Source organism: Echinops telfairi, unplaced genomic scaffold (genome assembly GCF_000313985.2).
Source record: "Echinops telfairi isolate 266 unplaced genomic scaffold, ASM31398v2 ScPeMD7_7468;HRSCAF=8506_0, whole genome shotgun sequence".
NCBI classification, from domain to species: Eukaryota; Metazoa; Chordata; class Mammalia; order Afrosoricida; family Tenrecidae; genus Echinops; species Echinops telfairi.
In genome coordinates this window covers 9,954,090-9,964,708 of record NW_022111369.1, presented here as the reverse complement: position 1 = coordinate 9,964,708, position 10,619 = coordinate 9,954,090, and the positions used below count along the sequence as shown (strand labels likewise).

General features: G+C 41.3%; 1 pseudogene; it reads left to right on the top strand.

Moving 5' to 3' along the window:
* LOC101640578 overlaps nt 1–7,078 on the top strand; it is a 67,322-nt pseudogene extending 60,244 nt beyond the window's left edge.
* Nucleotides 7,079–10,619: the final 3,541 nt, after the last annotated feature.

Genomic DNA, 10,619 nt, shown 5'->3' with positions numbered 1-10,619 from the left:
TCATCATTTTCCCCCCTTCTTTTGCCTTAGCTATTCTATTATTACGAGCAAGTTTCAGAGTCTCTTCTCAGATCCACTTTGATTTTTTTTCTTTCTTTCCGGTCTTTATAATGACTGGCTTTCTTTATGAATAATGTTCTTGGTGTCCTCCCACAGCTCACCAGGTCTTCTGTCCTCCGTGTTTAATGCTTCAAATCTGTCCTTGAGATGTCCTCAAAATGCAGACGAGATCTACTCAAGGTCATAGTTTGGCCCTTCTTGACTTCTTTTCATTTGCTTCAGCTTCAGCATTGGCTTACATATGAGTGACTGCAGGTCTGCTCCACAATGGGCGGTTTCCTGTCCGTTGGACTGGTTCCAGCTGTGACGATGAGCTTCTTCGTGGTCTCTGCTAACACATGTAGTCAACTTCAGGTATTCCACATGGAGAAGCCCATGCACATAGTTGCCTTTTGTGTTACTGTAAAAAGCTATTTTTGATGAAATAGTTGTTCTTGGAAAATCCTATCATGTGAGCTATAACTTTATTTCTATCGTGAAAGCCCTGTTCTTCAACTACTGTTATGCTTTGTTTCCAACTTATGCATTCCAATTACCAATGACTACCAAAGCATCTTGATACTATGTCTGCTCAATTTCTGCATCACTATTTTTAGGAGGTGGTGTGTAAATCATAATAAGAGTTGTAGTGTCTGAATTGCCTGTATGTAAATAAATACCATCCTATCACAGACAGTGTTGCATTTCAAAATGGAACTTCAAATGTCTTTTTTGTCAACAAATATGACAACAAATTTCCCTTGAAATTGTCATTCACAGTATAGAAAACCACATGACTGTCTGATTCCAAATGGCCCAAACCAGTCACTTTCAGTTTACTAATATCTAGAATATTGGTCTTTCTACAGTCCAATTCATTTTAAGTACTTCTAATTTTCCTACATTCCTAATTCCAATTATTAATAGATGTTTACAGATATTTTTTCCTTGTTTTGAGTCATTTTCCATCAGTAAATGGAAGACACAAAAGCTTTATTCCATCCACGTCATTATGGGCAATTCTACTTTGAGAAGGCCTCTATTCTGATAATTAACTGCTGATGATTCAAAAGCTGTGTTGGATGTTTCTTAATTCAATTTTAAAATGGGGCAGAGGGTAAAAAGCAGTGTACAGTATAGCGAGAGTCTTCGAATTTAAAGAAAAACAGCTCTGCAAAACACTGTGTCTGTATCTTCAATTTAGTGAAAACAAACAAATGATCTATCATGGAATAAACCCAACGATGCTGTAGGATGAAAAAGCTAGCTTAACATCCACCTATCTTCCCAGGTCTCGGTCAAGTTCATTACTATGTAAGTGACCTCTAGATGACTTGATCAAATAAACAGAAAATATGGTTCTTTTCCTCCTGCTCGGTGTGACCACGCTCCCATGACCTTTCAAAAGAAAAGAGGAAAAGACAAAAGAAAAGAAAACAAAAAAAAAACCCCAATTAATTCTTCTCCGGAAAGGTTAACAGATGTTTCTTATGCTATCAGATGATTGAGGAAACAAAACACATCTGGTCATTAAAACCTGTAAAATAGTTGCATGATTTATTTAGAGGAGAGTTGACACTCTAGTGGTTTGAAGGAAGGTGGGTATTTATGTTTAACTTTCACTGGCAATTTAGTAGTGATGCTAACCAAAATCAAACTAGCAGCTGTTAGTAGGTGAATTTCCAGAAATGAGATTTTGCTCTAAGGGGTTGAAGTGAGCTGTAATCTAGTGAGATATGCTTCCTGTATTTCAGAATTTTAAACATTTTAAGTGCATACCCTAAGTCCATATTACTATTTCTAAATCAAGGTTCCCCCAAAGGGGGCAATACCATTTTCTAGATCAGTGGGTCTCAACCTTTCTAGTGCCGCAACCCTTTAATACAGTTCCTCATGTTGTCGTGACCCCAACCATAAAATTATTTTTGTTGCTACATCATAACTGTAATTTCGCTACTGTTATGAATCGGGTGACCCCTGTGAAAGGGTCATTTGACCTCCAAAGGGGTAGCAACCCATAAGTTGAGAACCACTTGTCTAGAAGTTCCACTGAATCCTGCTATCAGAGCAATATAAAATCTTTCCTGACAGGCAAGTGGAAACTGTAAATACAGGGAATTGACCAGGAATGGAAGTTGGGCTTTATGGATTGAAGAAGAAAAGTGTATCACTGAACCAGCCATGCTCTCTGTTGTGTGATGTCCAGTTAATTTCCATTCACAACCTCATAATGTCCTATAAGAGAGTAGAACTGCCCTATAGGGTATCCTAGGCTCTAGTTTGTACTGGAGAATATTGTTTGTCTTTCATCTGTGGACACACTGATGGGTTGAGCCATGGATCTTTTTGGTTGACAACTGAGTGCTTAACTCTCTTGTCACAAGAGTTACTTAACATTTATGACCACTGATACATATAAATACAACTATATGTCAGTTACTTTTTCTGCATCTGGGGTTTATTAATATTCTTTGATGCCACTTATCACATGTATTGGCATTTACCATCAGAGCAGAAACTTGCATAGCTACACAAATTAGAAGCAAGTGTGTCAGAGCCGTATGGCTGTGGGAGGTGCTATGGTATGAGATGGTGTATCCTAAAAGTGGGATTTTGTGAAACTTTTGTCTCTTTGTCTTTCTGTAAAAGGAACCTTAAGAGATATTCCATTATTGCTTAAGTCAATTTTCTTTGAATTATTGAAACTCCCTGTTCAGTGCAATATGTCTTGTATGGATACTTACTACTTCCTTTGGGTTTTTAGGATTCCTGGTGGTTGTAGTGTTTACCAGTTGGGCTACGATCCACATGGTGAGCAGTTTGAAACCACACACCTCCACAGGGGGAATGAGTGGGCTTTCTACTCCTGTAAACAGTTACAGTCTTAGAAACTCACAGGAGGCCCATTTGTGTCAGCATTAACTTGATGGCAGTGAGTTTGGTTTTTGAGGGGTGGAGGGTATTTTGGGGAAGATGTTGTTTTTAGGAATTAGGTAATATTTAAGTAAGTATGTTTTTTTGTTTGTTTTTTCAGGTGAAGTACAGTGTACTCATGTATCCTTGATGTATTTCATGATCACACGTATAAATAAGTATCACTTGTATTTTCTTTTAACCATTTGGGCTTCTGAACAATTATGTGCAGATAGAACAGGGTGAATTCATTTTACTTCATGATATAAAACATTCCACTCAGTACAAAAAAAAACAGAAGTAGAGAAAGTTAGGGAAACCATTTTTTTCCGTGTCACTCCACTAATCCTGCCCGAAGAGTCCACTGGAGAATATACATGCGTGTCATATAATCATTGTGAATATCAACAATATATAACAAGGTTTACAAACACAGTGAGGTGCATGTATTTCAGTAATGAAAAAATCCACACATTGACCAAAATTACAAATATAAAGCAACTCAATCATAAAAGAGTGAATAAGTACATAATGATCCCATAATATTTCAACAACAATAATATACAACTTATCATTATGTCCATACTTCCTCACCACCACAATTACTGAAAGAATTATGATAGAATAGCTGAGTGTAAAGCATTAGGGGTCTCAGTTCTATTTCAGTAGAAAAGTTCATTCATTTTTGTGTTAACACTCTATGCTAATTATACAGCATAACTATGCTTATATAGCCTTTCATAACATGATGAATGTTAAAATTTATAATTTTCCCCTTTTTTAAATATGATAGAGATTCAAAACTTTCATGGAATCATGGAATTAAAAGAAGCTCCCTCCTACTTCAATCTTTAGCAACTAAAGTTAGAAAATATATCTTTGGAAAGGTATACTTTTTATGCAAATATTCATCTTTGGAATTTAAACAAGGACATAAATGAATACTATTTTAAAGAGTAAATATCCCACTTTTAAAATTCCAGTGAAATTATCTAAGTTACTAGAATATCAGAATTTTCCAATTGATGAGAAATTGCATTTATGCTTATTTACTTTCTGTGATTGGCTCAAAAATAAATTTAGGTGTTGGCTCACCTATGCTCTTTAATAACTTCTGTCCTATGAAACACTTCCTGAGTGTGATGATATTTTGTGTGAGGTAATTTCCCCTGTTTCCTAATTTGGGGATTATGTCTTTTCTAAAACCCTCTCCCATGTGAGCAGTTTTTCTCAGAGCACTTTATGAACCACCTCCATTATTAAATGAAGGTGATGAGAAGAGTGGGGCCTGTCAAGACCTAAAACCAAGGGCCAGCTACACTGCTATTGAACCAATTCTGCCTGAAAGGGACCGTATGTAAAGTTTACAAGACTGTTACCAGAACAGGCAACCTCAGTTTTATCCAATGGAGCAGCTGGGGACCTTTTGATTAGCAATCTGAGTCCATTTTATTCAGTAAGCAACTGGATGAAAACTAGCAATTTCTTGCAGCAGCTACAGTTTGATTGAAGGGGTTCTTGAAATATAGGCATCAAATTGTGGTCTGAAGTGTGACTAAGACTTTCCATGTGATGGTCCATCTTTAAAAGTATTAAGGCAATATTCTAGAGACCATGCATAGTGGGTTGTACATTGGACAGCTAATCACAAAGTCAGCAGTTTAAAACAACTATTTGCTCCGAGAGAGAAAGGTGAGGCTTTGCATCCCCATAAAGTGTTAAAGTCTCATAAACACACAGGCTCAGTTCTACTCTTGTCCTATAGGATTGCAATAAGTCACAATTGACTCCGTGACAGTGAATTTGAGTTTGCATTTTGAGTTTGGGTTGTTTCAGGGTTGGAAGATATATGGCTTGTGAAACTGCATGCACATTCTTTATTGAGTGAAGGGAACCATCTAAGGATATCCCCTGCCTGTGAGTCTTTCCACATGATGATACATGGTCTGTATAAGCCTAGGTTTTGAGTGACGTACCTACGGTCTTGGATATATGCAAATCTAAATTCCTGGGGGTCTAGTAACAATCAGATTCTTTGATGCATGCTGAAGACACAATAATGCCACGTGGATTTGTTGATACTATGTTTTTGTTGTTGTTGTGTGTTTGCTTGTTTTTAATTAATGGAAACTATGCTAAATCAGGAAGAACCTTGGAAAGAGGGAGTTTTATGCGTGGTATTGAAATAGCAGCAGGGTTACCCAAAGTGAATAGGTTTCAGTAGAGTTTACAGATTAAGAATAGACTATGAAGAAAGAATAGGTTGTCTACTTTGGAGAAGTTAGCCACTGAAAACCTTATGGATAATAGCAAAACATTGTCAGATACTGAAGACTTTATGAATAGCAGCAGGGTCTGGTCAAAGATAGTGCCAGAAGATGAGCCCTTCAAGTCAGAAGGCAATAAAAATATGACTGAGGAAGAAATGCCTTCTCAAAGTAGAGTCACCATAATGACATGGGTGGAATAAAGTTTTTCCAAACCTTCATTTGCTGGTGGAACATAACTCAAGATGAGAAGAAACAGCTGCAAATATCAATTATTAATCATCAGAACTTGTTGCTTTCGTCCTCAAAAAGGACATTTCAAAATCGATCTTGAAGTACAATGCTGTCTATAATATCTAACTGCATTCAAGGAAATCAAATCACTACAACTTTTATTCAATTTACATACTAACCTCTAGAGCTAGTGATGCCACATTCTTCTTCATATAAATCAGAGCTTCTCCTCCTCCTCCAGGCAGGCTTCCATGAACTCAAGAAGACAGACTGCTGGGACATCAAACCTGAGAACAAATACTTTCTGACCTGGAACTCCTCCACCATCACCGCTTTTGCTGTGGGTGGCCAGTATGTGCCCGGCAATGGCTTCAGCCTCATTGGTGCTCACACAGACAGCCCCTGCCTCCGGGTGAAACACCGGTCTTGCCGGTCTCGCCGCAGCCAGGTGGGCTTCCACCAGGTGGGTGTGGAGACCTATGGCGGTGGCATTTGGAGCACCTGGTTTGACCGGAACCTGACCTTGGCTGGACGTGTCATTGTCAAGAGCCCCACTTCAGGCCGGCTGGAGCAGCGGCTGGTGCATGTGGAGCGGCCTGTCCTCCGCATCCCACACCTGGCCATCCATCTGCAGAGGAACATCAACGAGAACTTTGGACCCAACACGGAGATGCACCTAGTCCCCATTCTGGCCACAGCCATCCAGGAGGAGCTGGAGAAGGAGACGCCTGAGCTCGGCCCTCTCAATGCTGTGCACCCTCCAGTCCTCCAGGATGACCGGTACCATTCTGTCCTTATGTCCCTGCTCTGCGCCCACCTGGGACTGAGCCCAGAGGACATCGTGGAGATGGAGCTCTGTCTGGCTGACACCCAGCCCTCGGTCCTGGGTGGGGCCTACGAGGAGGTCATCTTTGCCTCTCAATTGGACAACCTGCACAGCTGCTTTTGTGCCCTGCAGGCCTTGATCGATTCCTGCGCCACGCCGACCTCGCTGTCCATGGAGCCCCATGTGCGCATGATCGCACTGTACAACAACGAAGAGGTAGGGTCGGAGAGTGCCCAGGGGACACCGTCGCTGCTGATGGAGCTGGTGCTGCGGAGAATCTCCCGGTCTGCCCAGCACCTGACGGCCTTTGAGGAGGCCGTGCCCAAGTCCTTCAAGATCAGCGTCGACATGGCCCAGGCAGCGCTCCCAATTACCTAGACAAGCATGAGGAGAACCATCGGCCCTTATTCCACAAGGGCCCCGTCATCAAGGTAAACAGCAAACAGCGCTATGCCTCGACTGCCATTTTGGAAGCTCTGATCCGGGAGGTGGCCAGCAATGTCGGGGTGCCCCTGCAGGACCTCATGGTCCGCAATGACTCCCCCTGTGGCACCACCAACTGGCCCATTCTGGCTTCTCGCCTGGGGCTGCGGGTCCCGGACCTGGGCAGCCCGCAGCTGGCCATGCACTCCATCCGGGAGACTGCCTGCACCCCCGCTGTGCTCTAGACCCTCACGCTCTTCAAGGGCTTCTTCGAGCTCTTCCCTCCCTGAGCCGGAACCTCCTCGTGGACTGAAGCCGCCTGGGAACTTCCTTTCCACCCTTTGCCCCAGAGGGCGGTTAGCAGCTGAGCTGGCGCTGGAGGATTGAAGTGGATTTTTTCACTCAAAACAAACAAACAGATTGAATCAGTGTGTTCAGCAGGGTTCTCTAGAGAATCAAAACCAGGACACTTAATATTTTATAAAAATATATGGATAGATATATAAAGCACGAAGGAATATAACAGCTAATTAGTCTACACAGTGGTACGGAGGGCTCAGTTCAACCCACTTCTGTGAAACAGTTAATATATAGGAAGTCCTTCAACTGCGTTGTTTGATCTAAGGTCAAGGAAGGAGACAGCTGAGTCTTACATAGAGCAACATAGGTAGTCTGGCCAGAGGCAGCAAACAGCAGTCACCAACAGTCAGCTAGATGACAGAATACAACAGTCCTAAACTCAGCAGCATGGCAAAGCACTCCTGAAGGAACCTCAAGCTCTAGCAACACAATCCATAGGTTGAGTGTCCCATAGATAGTGCAGCTCACATGTTGAGGCAGAGAACTTGCTAAGGCAGTCACACACTGGTCCGATCACCAGAGAGCAAGAGAGAGACAGGTGGGGCTTGCCAAGTCATTTATCTCTTTTACCCTCCAATCAAACTGAGACCTTATTAATCCCACATGTTCCTATTGGCCAGGTTGGCACAATAAACCTTACATATCACAATCAGTATGGAGAAGAGAGGATACAAACCTGTCACACACCTTTTCTGATTTTAAACCATGTTCAGTTCACAAAGCTTCTTCTTGACCAATTTGAAAATTCTGCATGAGCACAATCAAGTCTTCTGGAATTCCCATCCTTTTCAAGGTAATCCATTTGTTATGATCCATATAGTTGAATGCCTTGGCATAGTGAATAAAATATAAGCATACATCTTTCTGATATTCTTTGCTTTGGGCCAAAATACATCTGACATTGCAATGATACTCCTTGTTCCATGTCGTCTTTGAATCCAGCCTGAACCTTTGCTAACTCCCTGTCAGTGTGCTATTACTGCTGCTACAACTGTTGGGTGATTTTCAGCAAAACTTAAACACATGTGATATTTTTCTGTAATTCGATATTTTTCTGTAGTTTGGTCACCTGTTTTTGGAATGGGTACAAATATGGATCTCTTTCAGTTAGCCAAGCAGCTGTCCTCCAAATTTCCTGGTGTGGATGAGTGAGTGCTTCCAGTGCTTCATCAGCCTGGTGAAACAGTTCAATTGGTATCCTATCAATTCCTGGACCCTTGTTTTTGGCTAATGCTTTCAATGCAGCTTGCACTTCTTCTTTCAATTATGTCTCTCTGTACACATAATTTTCTAAGTCCCTAAAATTAGAATTACAAGGTTGTAAGAAATAGTAATTTTTAGTTTTATTAAAAGAAACTCTAGTTACTTGTGGTTTTATACTCTAGGGTTTTCTTATTCCCACTGGATGTTAGAGCTTATCTCAGTAGTATCTGTCAAACTTCTATATTGTTCTGAGAGATACCACAAATTAATGTGGTATATTTATTGTGAATCTATAAGATTCAAATAGGGTAGTGTCACTCAAAAATGTCAGCAAGGTGCTCCAAAGAGGAGGCAGTGACATGGGTTGTATAGATCAGTGTTATATTAATTTCTCAAGTTATAACATCAACACACAACAGGTTACAGAAACAGTCAGCAAAGCCAGGCTCTATCCTACAGCAGCCACTGTTCAAACCCTGAAATTTTTGCCTCTCAAGATGCTTTACTGCCATTAAGTGGATTCCAACTCCTCACAACCCTGTAAGACAGGGCAGATGTACCCCTGTGGGTTTAGGAGAATGTAGAACCACCACAACTTCTCCAGAGAAAGACTGGGTTTTCTCATTTCATAAATAGTTACCGTCTTGGAAACCCACAGGGGTCACTGTGAGCCGCTATGGCAAGGAGTTTGGTTTGGTTTTTGTTTTGTTTTTGCCCTTAGCTCTGTATGTGAGTAGAAAACCTCATCTTTCTCCCAAAGAGTGGCTGGTGGTTTTGATTGTGATTAGCAGCCCAGCGTATAACCACTATACCTCTAGGGGCTCATCAAAAGCTGGCAACCCCTAATTTTCCAAGAGAACCCCATATATAAGACCAAATGATCTCTGCTGGGCTGTTCGGCTCAACAGGACACTCAAAGGCAGATGGGTTGCATAGGTCACCCTATTATCATAAACCCAGAAATCTGTATTGCAGGAAAATCAAAATTATTCTGTCATGTCTTCTACTATCATTCTAAGCTTGCAAAGAATAGGCAGCCATGTAGCTTATGCAGATAAGATAATATATGTATATATTATTTCAAAGGAAGTTTCTTTTTCAACTTCATTAGAAACATAAGAAAAAATAGTGGGATGTACATACACCGTAAAAGCAACACGGTTTTCTCTCTCAATGCATATGAATTTCACTCTATTATGTCAAAGGACTTCTGGCATCTGAAATTTTTTTAGAAAGGGTCAATCTTGGGTCCAGGTTCATTAAGCATCCTAATAAAACTTGAGAACATACCAGGTGTTTCCCATGCCATGTTGTAAGCATATTGTCTGGTTAGCATGTCTATTTTGACAGGTCCAGACCAATCTAAATTTTACTTTGCCTCCTTTGGTCATGTACTCGCAAAGTCTAAAATAACAAATTTTAGACAGATAAATCAGCAAATACTTGCCATTCTTTTGGTTTGTTACTCTTTTCTACACAAGTTTAATCGTTTGACACCCTGAGGCATTCTGGAGTCTGGTTCCGATTATGGGTCTAAAGACAAAAGACCTAAGAGAAGTCGTTAGGTACCTCTTATAAGGGAGCTTCCTCAGGTCAGGAAACAACAGCTTTTGTTATAAGCCAGATTGGAAAGGTCAACTTCCAAAGAGTGAAAAGAACTCTTCCTTAAGCAATAGCAGCCAGCAGGGAGGACCATATGAGTCATTCCTTCCATCCATAGTTCCCCTTTTAGGCACTCAGTGTTTCTTTCTGATCAATAGCTTACGGCTCTAAATAAAAAGCAAACAAAGAATTTGATTGTGCATTACTAAGCCACATGATAAATTGAATCTCTCCTTCATGAGTTTTGGTTCATGCCTTGAGGTGGTAATTAGGGGTTTGGGGATATCATGGAAATCAACCACCTGACCATAAAACCAAACACACTCTCCCCCATGGAGATGACTCTGGCTCATGGAGACTCCTGGCCATCGAGTGCTTAAATTCCTCTTGTCCGTCAAGATGTTTTAAGATACCAGGTAACTTTGTCCTCCTGAAACAAGTTTTCAGTGGGACAGATAAATTGAATGCTTAATTGGCTATTTTCTGATGAGATGATAAAGATAAATTCTTGAAAAGCTATTGACTGGGCTCAGCTAAAGCAGGCAGGGCCCCCACTTCCCTGCACACCCCGGAAGGTCAGCCGTTGACCCCTGGAATGAGGAGACTGAGAAACAGCGCCAAGGATGCCTGACTCCCCGATAACTGGACACCCTACCTGCCAGATCTGATAAACTGAATCCTGGGCCATAAACCTCACTGCTGACATATGGACCACAAACCTTACCGCTGCAGCACGGACCTCTCGCCCCCCC